Here is a 15456-nt window from a genome sequence, read left to right as displayed (position 1 = left end):
CCAGCGGAACACAGCGACGCCAGAAACTTCCCCGGGCCGCGCCGGGCGGGGGAGCCGCCCGGGACCCGGCGCATCGCCCTTACCTTGCTCTCGGGAGGCCACGAGCCGGGCGGGCCGCGCGGGGCGCGTGGTGCGCGAGCGCGCGCGCGTGGGGAGGTAGAGGAGGGCGCCCGCGCCGGCGGGGGCGGGGCGGGGCCGCAGGGTGCGGGCGGGGCGGCGGGGGGGCGGCCGGGCGGCCGGGCGGGCGGGCGCGAGGAGAGCGGAGCCGGCGGCGGCGGCGACGGCGGGCGCGGGGCGAGCGCGCCGAGGGGGCGGAGGAGTTGCCGTGGGTTTGTTTACGCATTGCTGCCCGGCTCGGGGCACAGCCTGCACTCCCTGATTGGACACAAACTGGGGCACAGCCTCTCGCCGCCGCCCGCCAGGCCTCCTCGAGCAGCCGCCGCGCAGCTCCCGGAGCGCCCGGCCCGGCACGGCCCGCGGCGGCGTCCGGGCCTGGAGGGGACGAGCCGAGGCGGCGGCCGGGCATGGGGCCCACACGTGGGGCCGGGGCTCGCAGGCGCCCACCTGTAGGGGCCCGACCTTGGCAAGGAGAAATTCGAAACTTCTGAGGCTGGAGTCATCGTATCATCCAGCCATAGAAGCGTAGAAGGGGCACTCCTCCCCACCCCCCACCCCCCACCGTCCCCACCCTCATACACAGATGGAAGACGGAGGACGCTTGCCCTTGATGGAGAGAAGAGCAGCTCAAAGGTTGATATGCCCCTTTGGCGATGGTCAAGCTGAGACTTCCTGTCTGAGCTCTCCCTGGGATATCGCAGTTCCTTCTCCTGCCTTTAGCTTCTCTGTTGTAAATCTGTCCTCCAGGCAGCATTCAAGTAGCCATCCCAGAAGTGACCTTGCCAAAAGACGCTCAAGATCCTCAAATGGCTCTTGGAGCCTCAAGTCCCATTTCCTTAGTCTCCGAGTCCTCTACAGCCGGGCCTCCACCTTTCAGCCTCTTTTCCAGTGCCCAACCCTCAGCCCCCAAACCTTTGTTATGCCCCTGTCCTTTCACAATTGATTTTGATCCTGCTCTATGTTCTGCTAGAAAACCCATAGCCCCCTCGACATGTCCAGCTAGCAACCTGTCAGCTTGTCCACCGTCTATCCCTGTGCAGCCTCCTGACCTCTCTGCAGCCTCCTGACCCCTGTGCAGAATCCTCCTGTGTGGCTGCCATCAGCCTGACTTGAGGGTCAGTCATGTGCCCACTCTGTGCCCCCACTAGACTGTGGATTCTGAAAAACAGTAACCTGGTTTTATTAATAGCAGAACTCTAGGGATGGGAGAGATGATGCCTGAAGAAAAAAATTAAGCATCTGCAACTCTGCAGGACAACAGAAACTCAAAAGAGTCTCTGTCAGGAGGGTCTCTTGATAGACCATCCACAAATCTTACCTTGCACAAAGCGAACACTTCAAAAACCCAGAAGGTCCTCCCAATTTGTCTCTGTGTCTCCACCTCACCACACCTGGCTAGGTACCCTCTGTACTCATCAGGGTACATAATAACCCTTGGAGGAATAAAACTGAGGTGTTCCTTAAGCTGAGGCTCAAGGTGATCAAAGTGAGTACAGTAAATCATGGAGGAATAGATGTGAGTGGCCACAGACCCAGTCGTTTTACAGATAATTCCCTCAACTCTTGACAGCCGCTGTGGATTTGTCCTTCTCCAATCAAACACTGGAGAAGTGGCCCCTGACTCTTCCTAACTCTTGGAATGGCTGGATTTCTTTCTCTCACTAGATGTGCTGTTTTCCCTGAGAAAGCTCTCTTTGAGCTCCAAGGGCCAATCCAAGTGAAAGTAAAGTCTTTGCCAGGTACTTCAGTCATGTTGGACTCTTCGATCCTATGGGCTATAGCCCACCAGGCTCCTCTGTCCATGGGATTTTCCAGGCAAGAATACCAAAGTGGGTTGCCATTTCCTCCTCCAGAGGAATGTTCCCAACCCAGGGATCAAAGCTGTGTCTCTTACAGTCTCCTGCATTGGCAGGCAGGTTCTTTACCACTAACCCCACCTGGGAACCCCTGGTACTTCAATAGTGATCTTTTAAAGCAGTGCATTAGTTACAAAGGGACTTCCAAGGTGGCGCTAGTGATAAAGAACCCATCTGCCAGTGCAGGAGAAGTACAGGACATGGGTTTGATCCCTGGGTGGGGAAGATCCCCTGGAGGAGGGAATGGCAACCCACTCCAGTATTCTTGCCAGGAGAATCCCATGGACAGAGGAGCCTGGTGAGTTATAGGCCATTGGGTCGCAAAGAGTTGGACACAACTGAAGCGACTTTGCTAGCAAGCATGCATACACATTAGTTGCAAAGCTGTTGAAAGAACTAGAATTACAAGCAGGAGAAGGTGAGGCAACCCCAATATCAGCAACTGCTGAGTGCATCTCCTCCCCTGAGGCTGGAGAGACTAAGGGAGGAAGCTGCCAGGACCATGAAAGGCTTGTCCAGTGGGAGCTGGAGCCATGAAGGAAGTATAACTACTGCCGGAGGTGATTCCCAAGCAGACAGAGGGGAAGAAATCCCCTGAAGGCGGGACTAGACAGGGTCAGAACCCCTCCAATAACAGATCATAACAGTGAAGTGAGAATGGCTCAGAGTGCTCCGGACTTGGGTGCCTCCGTTGGTTACCTCTAGGACTCTTGCTGTGGGCACTGGGTTCTGACCCAGGCAGCACAGACTTTTTCTTTCCAAGCCCCAGAATTCTTTCTTTCTTTTTCTCTTTGCCCTTTGGCTTCCATGTCTCCTTCTGACCTCTTCTCTACCAGGACTCCCGTATGCTTCCTTTGTTTCGCTTATTTCTCTATCTCTGGCTCATATTTGTCTCCTTGTGTCCCCATAAACCTCCTCCTGACCTATTTCCCACTGAGTCTCTTCCCACCTCTGCCTGCCCTACTCCTTCCTGGGCAGGAGTGCAGCCTTCTTCAGCTTGAAGGAGAGGGGCAGGTTCCTCTGTAGGTTATGCAATTCAGAACTATCATATTGTTGCTTCTCTAGACACTATGCTAGATATTTCACCTATGTTATCTCATTTAATCCTTACCTCACACCTACCTGCTGGGCACCACTTAATAGAACTTTGGTGGCTTCATAATTGCCCATCTGAGGAAAGGGTTTTGTGGTGCAAGTCACCAGTGAAACTGCTAATGGTCCTTTTAACCTTCCTCATCTTCAAGTGTCTCCCTCCACCCTTTTTTTCTCCTTATCCTACATCTTTCCCTTTCAATAACACAGATATTTTTCCTAGATCTCAACCCTCAACAGTTTCATACATCTCCACTCTAAATCTGCAAAGAATTGAAAATGGATATTTGAAGGTTGCATTTCAGTTGGCTTTTGAAAGCTGGACAGGATTTCAATAGATGAAGATTGAGGAAGGACATTCTTGGTGGAACAGTGAACAATATGGTCCAACTTGACTTAAACACAAGGGATGGCTATGAAATAAGGTCAGATTTCAGAAATATTTCTTTAGAGCTCAGTACTCTAAGACCACTCAGATGTATAATTCATATCAGTAGAATCATAACATTCTAAAGACAGAAAGCAATCTAGACATTGTCTGACCCAACATGTCCATTTTTAAGCAAACAGACTTCAAAGACTTAGGTAACTGAAGTAGTTAAACATGGGCATTAGAGTCGACTACCTGTATTCAAATCCCTGCTTTGACAAATGTTAGGTAATATGATCTTGAACTTATCTGTGTTCCTTCTGTTATAAAATAGGAAACTTGACAGAACCTACCTCAGTGGGTTGTTGTAAGAATTAAATGTTTTTACAAGTAAAACACATGGTACAGTATGTCATATAGTCTGTCTTAAGTAAATATAGGTGAGTATTGGGGTCACAAAGAGTCGGACACGACAGCTACTGAACTGAACTGATTATAATGTTTTCCTGTAGTTATTCACTAGCAAATACCAGAGCCAGAACTGATCTGCCAAATCTTTTAAGCCGTGGTTGAGTATCCTCTCCATTGCTAGATATTATGTCTCAGGGTACTTGCTGAATGCCATCTGTGGGGCTGTGGTGTTGCCCTAGTCTGCTGTCTGTAGAAGTTCTCAGTTATCTTTCTAGCTCACATTCCTCTACATTTCTACCAGCCTCAGCAATCTCACTGCACAGTTAATCCTATATATGTGAAGTTCCTGGAGAGGAGAGGGACATGAAAATTAGCAAAGGACATGTATTTCATAGTCAACAATACAGTTGACAAGTTTTTATATCATCAGATTTTACTAATTTAAACTTCAAAGGGCCAAAATATCATTGAATTAAAAGAGTCGGAGTGATCTGTCATTCTTCAGCCTATAGAGTGTCAAACCTACCAGTTTAAATTTTGGTAGTTCCTTAGGAGAACTCATTGGGATCAAGAAAAAGCCTTCCTTGAATTTGAGTGTCCAATCCTTCAACAAAACTGTGATGGTAGAGAATCTCTTTTCTCTCCATCTTTGCTTTCTGAGTCCCTGGTCTGGCTTTTCAAAACTCCCCAGCTCTATGAACTGCATGCTGTCCACTCTCTGGACTCTAAGGATCTTGAAGTGATGAACCACAATTTACTCACCTTTTCATCTCTGGAATGTAGCTTGAGACAACAGGTGTCCACACATTGTTGAACTGACTGATGCGAGCAATGCCGTACACACCAAGAGGATCCCTTCCGCCTCCTCCTCCAAAACTTTGTCTCCTCAGCTGGTTTGTCCTTAGCTGGTTGTCAGCCTGCTACACTAATTCACCAGAGAAAGCATGACAACAGCTAATTGTGAAATAAATGTTCATTTTATAATACAAACTGCATTCAAAGCATTCTAATAGTAGAAACCCAGGCAGTATTTATGAGAGTCAGAACAATATTTGGGGGGCAGCTGGACTTCCCTAACACCTGCATATCACACCACACAAACCGAAGCTTATCTCTCCTGTAAATAAAGGCTACTTGACTTTGATTGTTACACATTTTAGTTTAGATTTATTAGGTAAATTTGGAGATAGCCTCCATTCTACATATTAATTATCCCACCTAAGTAATTTCTTAAAAGGCACAGCTTTCTTTAATCTTAAAGATGTCAATCATTATCTCATTTTCCTCTTTTATATCAAAGCCAGGCTGATGACCCAATACCTTGAGCACTCACTGACTCTTTAAGCCCTCATATCTTTCTCCACTTCCTATACTTCATTTACATGCTTCCTCTAGGAAGCTGGAAGGAATCCAAAGGGTTAATTCTAGATCAACTCCTCATTTTGTAGGAGAGGAAACTGAGGCACAGAGATGTCAGTGACAGAATCTTGAATTCTGTCATCATTCCATGCTCTGTCCATCTAAAAGTAAACTATGCATTACCAACTGCCTTCCTGACTTCTACCTGTCACCACCATCCTTTGAGCCCCTTTAGGATTAAAATGGGTGTTTTTTGACTCTTCTTTTTCTTCAGGCCTCCTCTTCCACATCAGGATATCTCTGACTTGTCTTTCTAGTCTGAGTTGTCCCATGACTCAGGGCTTTTTCTTTTTACAACTGTATTACTACAATAGGTTGTTAAATGGTTTCATTGTCTCTCTCCAATTTCCTCCTCTTATACAGAATCAACTTAGCAGAACCATCTTAATATAACTCAAGTTTTTAAAAAATTAATTTGAGGATAATTGGTTTACAATATGGGGCTTCCCAGGTGGCAGTAGTGGTGGAGATTCCACCTGCCAATGCCGGAGATATAAGAGAGGCAGATTCAATCCCTGGGTTGGGAAGATCCCCTGGAGAAGGGCACAGCAACTCACTCCGGTATTCTTGCCAGGAGAATCACGTGGAGAGAGGAGCCTGGTGGGCTATAGTCCATGGGGTCACACAGAGTCGGACATGACTGAAGTGATTTAGCATACATGCACTTTACAATATTGTGATGGTTTTGGCCATACATCAACATGAACTGGCCACAGGTATACATATGCCCCCCGCATCCTGAACCTCTCTCCCACTTTCCTCCCCACCCTATCCCTCTGGGTTCTCCCAGAGAACCAACTTTGGGTGCCCTGCTTCATGCATCGAACTTGCACTGGTCATCTCTTTTACACGTGGTAATGTACATATTTCAATGCTGTTCTCTCAAATCATCCCACCCTCGCCTTCTCCCACTGAATCCAAAAGTCTCCTCTTTACATCTGTGTCTCCTTTGCTGCCCTGCATGTATGATCATCAGGACTGTCTTTCTAAATTCCATATATATGTGTTTTTTAATAGCTATAATTAAATGGTGACATTTTGCCATGTAAAGTCAAATTCAACATGCATTTAGACTATCCATGAAACACAAGTTTATTATTGTCAAGGCTTTCCAGTTCTGAAACCTATACTAGTAATGCTACTGGAGACTCTGATGCTGGGAGGGATTGGGGGCAGGAGGAGAAGGGGACGACAGAGAATGAGATGGCTGGATAGCATCACCGACTCGATAGAGGTGAGTTTGAGTGAACTCCAGGAGTTGGTGGGAGGCCTAGCGTGCTGTGATTCATGGGGTCGCAAAGAGTCGGACACAACTGAGTGACTGAACTGAACTAAACTGAACTGAACTGATACTAGTAATTAGCTGTGCAACCTTAGGCAACTTCTATGAACTGTCATGTCCTCGGTGTGTTAAGTGGTGATATTATCAGTTCAGTTCAGTTCAGTTCAGTCGCTCAGTCGTGTCCAACTCTCCGCGACCCCATGAATCACAGCATGCCAGGCCTCCCTGTCCATCACCAACTCCCGGAGTACACTCAAACTCATGTCCACAGAGTCGGTGATGCCATCCAGCCATCTCATTCTCCGTCGTCCCCTTCTCCTCCCGCCCCCAACCTTTCCCAGCATCAGAGTCTTTTCCAGTGAGTCAACTCGTCGCATGAGGTGGCCAAAGTATTGCAGTTTCAGCTTCAGCATCAGTCCCTCCAATGAACATCCAGGATTGATCTCCTTTAGAATGGACTGGTTGGATCTCCTTGCAATATAAGGGACTCTCAAGAGTCTTCTCCAACACCACAGTTCAAAAGCATTGATTCTTCGGCGATCAGCCTTCTTCACAGTCCAACTCTCACATCCATACATGACCACGGGAAAAACCATTGCCTTGACTAGACGGACCTTGGTTGGCAAAGTAATGTCTCTGCTTTTTAATATACTATCTAGGTTGGTCATAACTTTCCTTCCAAGGAGTAAGCGTCTTTTAATTTCCTGGCTGCAATCAGCATCTGCAGTGATTTTGGAGCCCAAAAAAACAAAGTCTGACACTGTTTCCACTGTTTTTCCATCTATTTCCCATGAAGTGATGGGACCAGATGCCATGATCTTTGTTTTCTGAATGTTGAGCTTCAAACCAACCTTTTCACTCTCCTCTTTCACTTTCATCAAGAGGCTTTTGAGTTCCTCTTCACTTTCTGCCATAAGGGTGTTGTCATCTGCATATCTGAGGTTATTGATATTTCTCCCTGCAATCTTGATTCCAGCTTGTGCTTCTTCCAGCCCAGCGTTCTTCATGATGTACTCTGCATATAAGTTAAATAAGCAAGGTGACAATATACAGCCTTGACGTACACCTTTTCCTATTTGGAACCAGTCTGTTGTTCCATGTCCAGTTCTAACTGTTGCTTCCTGACCTATCAGTACATGCGCCTAACTCATAGGTTTGCTTGAGAATTAGGTGAAATAATAAATGCAAAATGATCAGTAACAATAGTTGTCATAGGCAATATTTGTTGAGTCCATAATGCCTATGGACCAGGCATTAGCCTAAGCTCTTTAAATGAATTGTATCATATTGACCCTTTAACATAGATCCATTATTATTTCTAGATGAGAAAACTAAGGTCCAAAGGAGTTCAGAAACTTTCCAAAGATTAACAAGCCAAGAAGTGACTGAACCAAGATTCAGAACTGGGCAGTCAAACCTGGACAAACCTGTATACCACAGACTGGTACATAGAAAGCACTTAGTAAATGGTAGTTATTTTATTGTTGTTTTTATTATGAGTACTATTAAAGAGAGGAGAAATCCACTTTTCTGCCTTCCTTCCCAATTTCTTTCAGAAGCTGAGCCTTAGCATCACAGTGGGAATCCAGTTTGCTGGGTACCACGTATTTCTGCTTCCTAAAGAGAGGATGGAAGGATGATTAGGGATTCTTGCACTGCTGGGGCCCTGTAATCACCCTGGTCCTCCCCATCCCTGCAATATTCTTGATAAAATGGGACTCACACAGGCCATCTCTAGCCCAGGAAGAGTTCACAGAGACAAGTTAAAGATTTGTTTTCTTATGGTGCTAGAGTTCCTTTAGGGCTTTCTCGTGGTTGGGACCAGAACATTCTCTCTGTCTAGCACTGTTTGCTTTTCCGCCTCAGAAGACAATTTAGGGAAGAGACTCTCCCCAGTGGCTTCCCAGCAAATAATTCTTTTGGTCTGTATTATAGTATTTCATTTCCTTCCCTTAGGGTACCTTTTGCATCAAATGGTCTGATTTAAGTCTTCTTCCCTTTGATGATGATAAAAACAAAACAAACCCCCTCATTACTGGTTTTGATGTTCCTTCCCAGGTGTTCCTTGCATTCTTCTTTGGCCCACTCACTTTCTGCATTGGGTTGACACACCAGGCCTTCCCTGCTCCCTTGCTTTCCTTAAGTATCACTGCCCCCTGAGCATCTGGCTGTTTATATTTGAACATCTGGTCTTTCTGATTCATAGCATTTGACCTTGGCCTTCCAATCATGGGATTTTCATAGATCCTGGAATCATACAATGTTAAAGCCAGAAGGACTTTTGTAGATAACAGAGGCCATGTGATTCCTTTTACAGTAAAGAATCAAGACCCAGGGAAACCAAGTGTCGGATGTACAACTACACAGCCTATGATGGGGGAAGCTAGAACCAGACCCGAGACTTGCACTTCATTTATTTTTTGTGAGTTAGATTATGATGCCTGGAAATAATAATATAAGGAATTTACAAGTGTCTTCTCCCAAAATGTTTAGTTTTTAATATCAGTGGTTTTCTTAATATATTTCCAGAAGGCTCAAAGGCTAGGAATTCCACGACTGAAAAAAAATGCAGCCATAAGAAGACATGAAGGACTCCCCTAGTGGTACAGCGGATAAGAATCCACCTGCCAACACAGGGTACACAGGTTCCATCCCTTGTCTGGGAAGATTCCACATACCGCAGAGCAACTAAAGCCCATGCACCGTGACTGCTGCATCCTGCACACTCTTTTAAGGGCGCACAAGCTATAAGTACTGAGACCGCACACCACAACTACTGAGCCCATGTGCTCCAACTACTGAAGCCTGTGTGCCTAGAGCCTGTGCTCCTGAACAAGAGAAGCCACGGCAGTGAGAAGCCTGTGCATCACAACAAAGAGTAGCCCCCATTCACTGCAACTAGAGAAAGCCCTCGTCCACCAACAAAGACCCAGCACAGCCAAAAATAAACAAATAAATAATTTAAGACATGAGTTACAGAGCTGAGAACCTGTCCCAAAATGATCATCTTTTTTTCTAGTGTACTTTGTACAGTGTACACAGCAAATCCTCAACAATGATGATGATGAATGATGACCAGGTCTCATGTTTCTCTGCTTCCAGTTCTTCTCTTTTTTACCATTTTGATCTCGATGCGTGTGTGTGCTCAATTGCTCAGTTGTGTCTGACTCTTTGTGACCCCTGGACTATAGCCCCCAAGGCTCTTCTGTCCATGGAATTGTCCAGGCAAGAATATTGGAGTGGGTTGCCATTTTTTACTTCAGGGGATCTTCCAGACCCAGGAATTGAACCTGGGTCTCCTGCATCGCAGGCAGATTCTTTACCATCTAGGGAATATAGCCCAGCTATTTCTGGGTTTCCGAACTTTTGGAAACCTGACTCATTCAGTTTAGAGTTCTTATGATGAGTGGGTATTTAGTAGCTGCCTTTCAATAGTGATGATGATAACTTCAAAGGGTTAGAGATCTACCCCCAAGCACACATAAGTATTTTGAAACTTTTCTAAATTTGAGGAAGTGTGTTCTTAAAATAATACCAACTATTGCATAAAAGAAGCATTCTCTGGTCAGGTAGTTTGGAAAATACTGGATGAAACAGAATTAAACTGTTGGGTTGATTTGTTTTGTTTTTACTGGATCTTTAAAGGACTCTGTGAATCCTAAAGGAGGACAGTAAAATATGTAGAATTTCCCAGACATATTTGACTGTCAAATCATTTATTCCTTGAACATGTTTCTCATGGGGGGTGATGTAACATGGAACAAACTTTGGGAAATGTTAAATATCCTTTGGGTTTCAATTAGAGTATACAGTGCTCCATTTGTTCTAAAACTGTTTCAGACGTTCGGATACCTTTCCTGAGGGTTTGTTATCTTAGATATAATGACTTAGCCTGTGCTGCTGCTTCTCATATCATTTCAGGACCTAGACACTGTTATTTTTCAGCCTGAATTTCTCCAGACAGAGAATCGTAGCTTATTTAACTCTAAATTCATATGTGAGCCGCTCAATTTCCAAGATCATTTCAACTGTCCTGTTGTAATCTACAGTTTTCAAGGTGAAGGGTCAAAAAGTCAATGATAACTATAGTAATGACAGTCAGCATTTTTGAGTATGTATGATAGGCCACTTATTGTGCTAAGAGCTTTACATGTAACAGCCTGCCCGTCACCAAAATTCTATGAGGCAGATTCTTACACTTGAGGAAACTGGAGTCAGCTTATGTAACTTTAGTTACTTTTCCCAAGAAGATCCCAGGTAAGGAGGGAACGCTGAGATTTGAACCTGATTGTGTTCAACTCTTAAGGATTACTGTGCACTGCCTTCCCATGTTACTTTTTTTTTTTAATCGAAGGATAAATGCTTTACAGAATTTTGTTGTTTTCTGTCAAACCTCAACATGAATCAGCCATCAGTTCAGTTCAGTTCAGTCACTCAGTCGTGTCCGACTCTTTACGACCCCATGAATCACAACACGCCAGGCCTCCCTGTCCATCGGTATACATATATCCCCTCCCTTTTGAACCTCCCTCCCATCTCCCTCCCCATTCCACCCCTCTAGGTTGAGACAGAGCCCCTGTTTGACTTTCCTATGTTACTTCTATTTTTAAGTATATATACTGCCTTTTCAACCAGAATCCTTTAAGAGCAGAGACCACATGGTCCAGACCTCAGTACAGTCTTCTGTCTGCCAGCTCCTGGCATGCTATAGCCATTCCTCCTTTGGATATAAAGCTTATGCAACTGGCCTAAGCCATTCAGCTAGTGAAGTGGGCCTGAGATTTGGAACCTTCCTCCCCTACCCCCAACCCCCTCCCCCGCTACCCCCACATTGCAGGCATTGCATCTCATGAATTTCTCACCAGACCACGCAGGGTGCATCAAGAGAGTTTTCTCCTTCCAGGGCACCCTTGCCAGGCTTCCCAGCATCCCATACAAGTTTTGCACCCCACAGCCTCCAACGCATTTATTCTGCTTTTTCCCAAACAGACGCCGGTCCTACACTTGGTGAACTATTTAATAAATCTACCCTTAAGTCTAATACCATGCAAAGCAAGTTATTGTGTGCTGATTTTGTTGGTGGTGTTTGACCCCGGTTGAATTCCTTGGTTGGGAAGATGCCCTGGAGAAGGGATAGGCTACCCACTCCAGTATTGGTGGACTTCCCCTGTGGCTCAGCTGGTAAAGAATCCACGTGCAATGAGGAAGACCTGGGTTCGATCCCTGGGTTGGGGACCTTGGAGAAGGGAAAGGCTACCCACTCTAGTATTCTGGCCTGGAGAATCCCATGGACTACAGTCCATGGTGTCGCAAAGAGTCGGACACGACAGAGCGACTTTCACTTTCTTTCTCAACCGTTTGGAATCCTTTTCAGACACTGAAATCTTTCAAGGTAAAATGTAAATGCCATGCTCCCGAGGGAGCGCTGGGCCTGGTTTGTGGTGAGCCTCCTCCAGGGCTCCCATCCCCCAGGACTCCCATCCCCCATCCCCATGGCTCCCATTCCCAATGGCTCTGTTCCGAGGGAGAGCCCCCACCCACCCACTCTACCCCCACTAGCAAGGATTCTGACGCCCCACCTGAGAGCAACCGGAATCCCCGCAGCCTGCCGGGCGGTGGATGGCTGAACCCTGCCTGGCAAAGGCTTTAGCCCCAGCGTTTCCCTCTGTGGCCTTGGCCTCTGTGGCAGTCAGGCCCAGCAGCTGCCCCATCTCAGCTGACTGGAGCCCATTTTCCTCACACAGGTTTCCTCTGAATTTCATCATGTCAGTTTCAAATGGCGCTGCTGAGAAGCCCCACAAGAAGGCCGGGATGTCACCATACCTGGGCTCTCAAGTGGAGCGAAGCCAGGTTCCCAACGAGAAGGTGAGCTGGCTGGTTGAGTGGCCAGAGTACAAGACTGTCGAGTACACTTCTGGCTTAGTCTTGGCCGGACCAAGGTGGGCAGACCCTCTTTTGGGTGAAAAAAACTTCTCTCCCAAATTTAACGAAAGGGATGGGCCTGTTGAGAGAAGTAGCCAGAACAGCTGGTATGAGGTTGAACATGGTAGACCTAGAAATCCTGCAGGTCGGACAGGGCTGGTTGGTCGAGGGCTTTGGGGGCGCTGGGGCCCCAATCATGCTGCAGATCCCATCTTAACCAGGTGGAAAAAGGACAGCAAGGGAAATAAAGTAACCCATCCTGCAGTTTGTAGCCACCAAAAGGAAGGACTGTGGGGAATGGGCCATCCCAGGGGGAATGGTGGATCCAGGAGAGTAGATTAGTGCTGCACTGAAGAGAGAATTTGGTGAGGAAGCCATGAACTCCTTACAGAAGTCCAGAGCAGACACACAGGAGCTGGAGAAACAATTGCACAAACTATTCAGCCAGGAACACTTTGTGGTCTATAAAGGCTACGTGGGTGATCCCTGGAACACAGATAACACATGGATGGAGACAGAGGCTGTGAACTATCATGATGAAACAGGGGAGGTCATGGGTCTTCTGCCCCTGGAAGCTGGCGATGATGCTGAGAAAGTGAGATGGGTGAATATCAATGATAAACTCAAGCTTTATGCCAGCCACTCCCAATTTATGCAACTTGTGGCTGAGAAATGTGCCCACTGGAGTGAACACTACCATGATTAGTGGCGTGGAGTCTCCTGTAAGCCAGAAGCCTTCGGATGAATACAGGGAGATAAGAAGCAAACAACCCAGAATGCACATTGAACAGGACAGGGAGGATCATTGATTTTGGCGATGATTTCCCAAACTGTTCACAGGCTGGAGGCTTTGTATCAGGTGATAATACTAGACTCAGATGGAGAAGTGGAATCACAAGTGTTGGCTTTCCAACTGGAAGAAGAACGTAGTCACCTGTTGTATATGTTACATACATGGCTTTAACCAAATTATAGAACTAATGTTCTTTGAAGAATTATAGGTAAAAGAAAGATACATTTTTATCCACCATATCCTCTACTTTCATCCTGCTTGCGTTTGTCAGTTCTTTCTCTTGATGTGTTAGACTGTGGTTTAACTTTAATGTATAATCTGAGTTTTAGAATAACATTTGTTTTTCAAATTTAGCTTTATGTGAGCTTATATTCACTGCTTTCAAGTACAGAGGTGCTCTGGTTATTCTTGTTTTTAGAACCTTCAGTTTTATGGGAAAATTCCATCCCTATTTTAGTCCATAAGGATCAAGTTCTTATGAACCAGAAAAAAAAAATGCAGTGACAAAATGAGTTTAATATCCAGCCTTCTCTCTGTTTATCACAGCTGTTTGTTCTGAACAGATTGGACTAAGCTAAAGACATTTGTTTCATCTCAGAAGACCCTACAAATGCCAATTCCTGTCAGGAAGGAGTCTATCAGGAGATGTATGTAATCACAGCCTAATAAAAAATACAATTCATATCTAACTTTCTCCATTAAAAAAAAAAAACCCAATATATAAATAGAGAAAGTGTCTATAGTTAGTTTGCAGAGATACCCCCTGATAATCACCAGTGAAGGGATCCCAGTAGCAACAAATAGGCCAGAAATACATTTCTTCCCTCTCTTGTCACCTAAAACAAGCCAGTTTTAACTTTATTTGTACATAATACAATATATGGAAAATTAACTCAAACTACTGTGATGAGACTTTTATAGCTAAAGGAGAAAACTATTTGTAGTTTTGTAGGCATTGATAATCTCATAAGAAAATGCTTCCATAATCATAGCTAACACTTATATTCCAATTAACATGTGCATTTACTCTTGTAAGTGCCTTATTATAGTTATTTATTTATTCCTAAGGATTCCCCTAACAGGAGGAAGGTACTCTTTTTTTTCTATAATATCTTTTATTATTTTTTAAAATTAAGTTATTTAATTGGAGGCTAATTACTTTACAATATTGTAGTGTAGTGATTTTTGCTCTACATTGACATGAATCAGCCATGGGTGCACATATGTTCCCCATCCTGAACACCCTCCCCACCCCATCCCTCAGGGTCATCCCGGTGCACCAGTCCTGAGTACCCTGTTTCATGTATCGAACCTGGACTGGTGATCTATTTCACATATGATAATATACATGTTTCAATGCTATTCTCTCAAATTATCCTCCCCTCGCCTTCTCTCACAGAGTCCAAATGTCTGTTCTTTACATCTGTGTCTCTTTTGCTGTCTTGCATATAGGCTCATCATTATCATCTTTCTAAATTCCATATATATGCATTAATATACTGTATTGGTGTTTTTCTTTCTGGCTTACTTCACTCTGTATAATAGGCTCCAGTTTCATTCACCTCATTAGAACTGATTCAAATGCATTCTTTTTAATAGTTGAGTAATACTCCATTGTGTATATGTACCACAGCTTTCTTATCCATTCATCTGCCGATGTACATCTAGGTTGTCCTGGCTATTGTAAACAATGCTGTGATGAACATTGCAGTACATGTGTCTCTTTCAATTCTGGTTGGAGGAAGGTACTCTTACCTCACAGGCTCGGCTCTCTAGGGAACTGACTCAGAGAGGGTGATTGACATTGTAAGAATGTTTCCCAGGGAGAGGTCTTGGGATCCGATCTTGGGGAAGGGAGGAGAAAGAAGCAGGGTTGGGTAGGGTGAGTTGTTGAGGTGGAAGCCTAGTGATGTCCTCAGTCCACCCCATAGGGAGCTCTGGAGCTGGGAAGGCACTACCAGATGCCCTGAATTAGGGCGAAGGTTCAGGCCTTGATACTCTTTGTAGATCAGTCACTGGATGTGGGCTGCCCAGGGAAGGGAGTGTGACCCAAGGAGAGACCATTTCCTCAGCCAAGATTATGCCCAGAGAGGGCTCCCAGATGAATAACATCTTCTGGTAACAGTCCCCAGCAACTGAGAAGGGGAATCTGCAGAAAGCAAGGGGTAGGCACCACAGAGTCCAATGCATATTG

The 15456-nt window shown here is 45.5% G+C and overlaps 1 protein-coding gene and 1 pseudogene across 2 annotated transcripts in view; one reads left to right on the top strand and one right to left on the bottom strand.

Moving 5' to 3' along the window:
• PCGF5 (polycomb group ring finger 5) overlaps positions 1-231 on the bottom strand; it is a 145658-nt gene extending 145427 nt beyond the window's left edge. Inside the window, exon 1 of one of the 2 annotated variants that reach the window (XM_055425097.2) lies at positions 84-231. The gene's annotated coding sequence lies outside the window, so the exon portion shown is untranslated. The remainder of the gene's footprint in view (positions 1-83) is intronic. The other variant, XM_055425100.2, reaches the window with a different exon arrangement.
• Positions 232-12166: 11935 nt separating this feature from the next.
• LOC129555158 (ADP-ribose pyrophosphatase pseudogene) lies at positions 12167-13175 on the top strand (annotated as a pseudogene).
• The last annotated feature ends 2281 nt before the right edge of the window (positions 13176-15456 follow it).

This window comes from Moschus berezovskii, chromosome 12 (assembly GCF_049115385.1).
Source record: "Moschus berezovskii isolate FMDL1 chromosome 12, NW_MosBer_1.0, whole genome shotgun sequence".
Classification (NCBI taxonomy): Eukaryota; Metazoa; Chordata; class Mammalia; order Artiodactyla; family Moschidae; genus Moschus; species Moschus berezovskii.
This window is presented reverse-complemented; position numbering and strand designations above follow the sequence as displayed.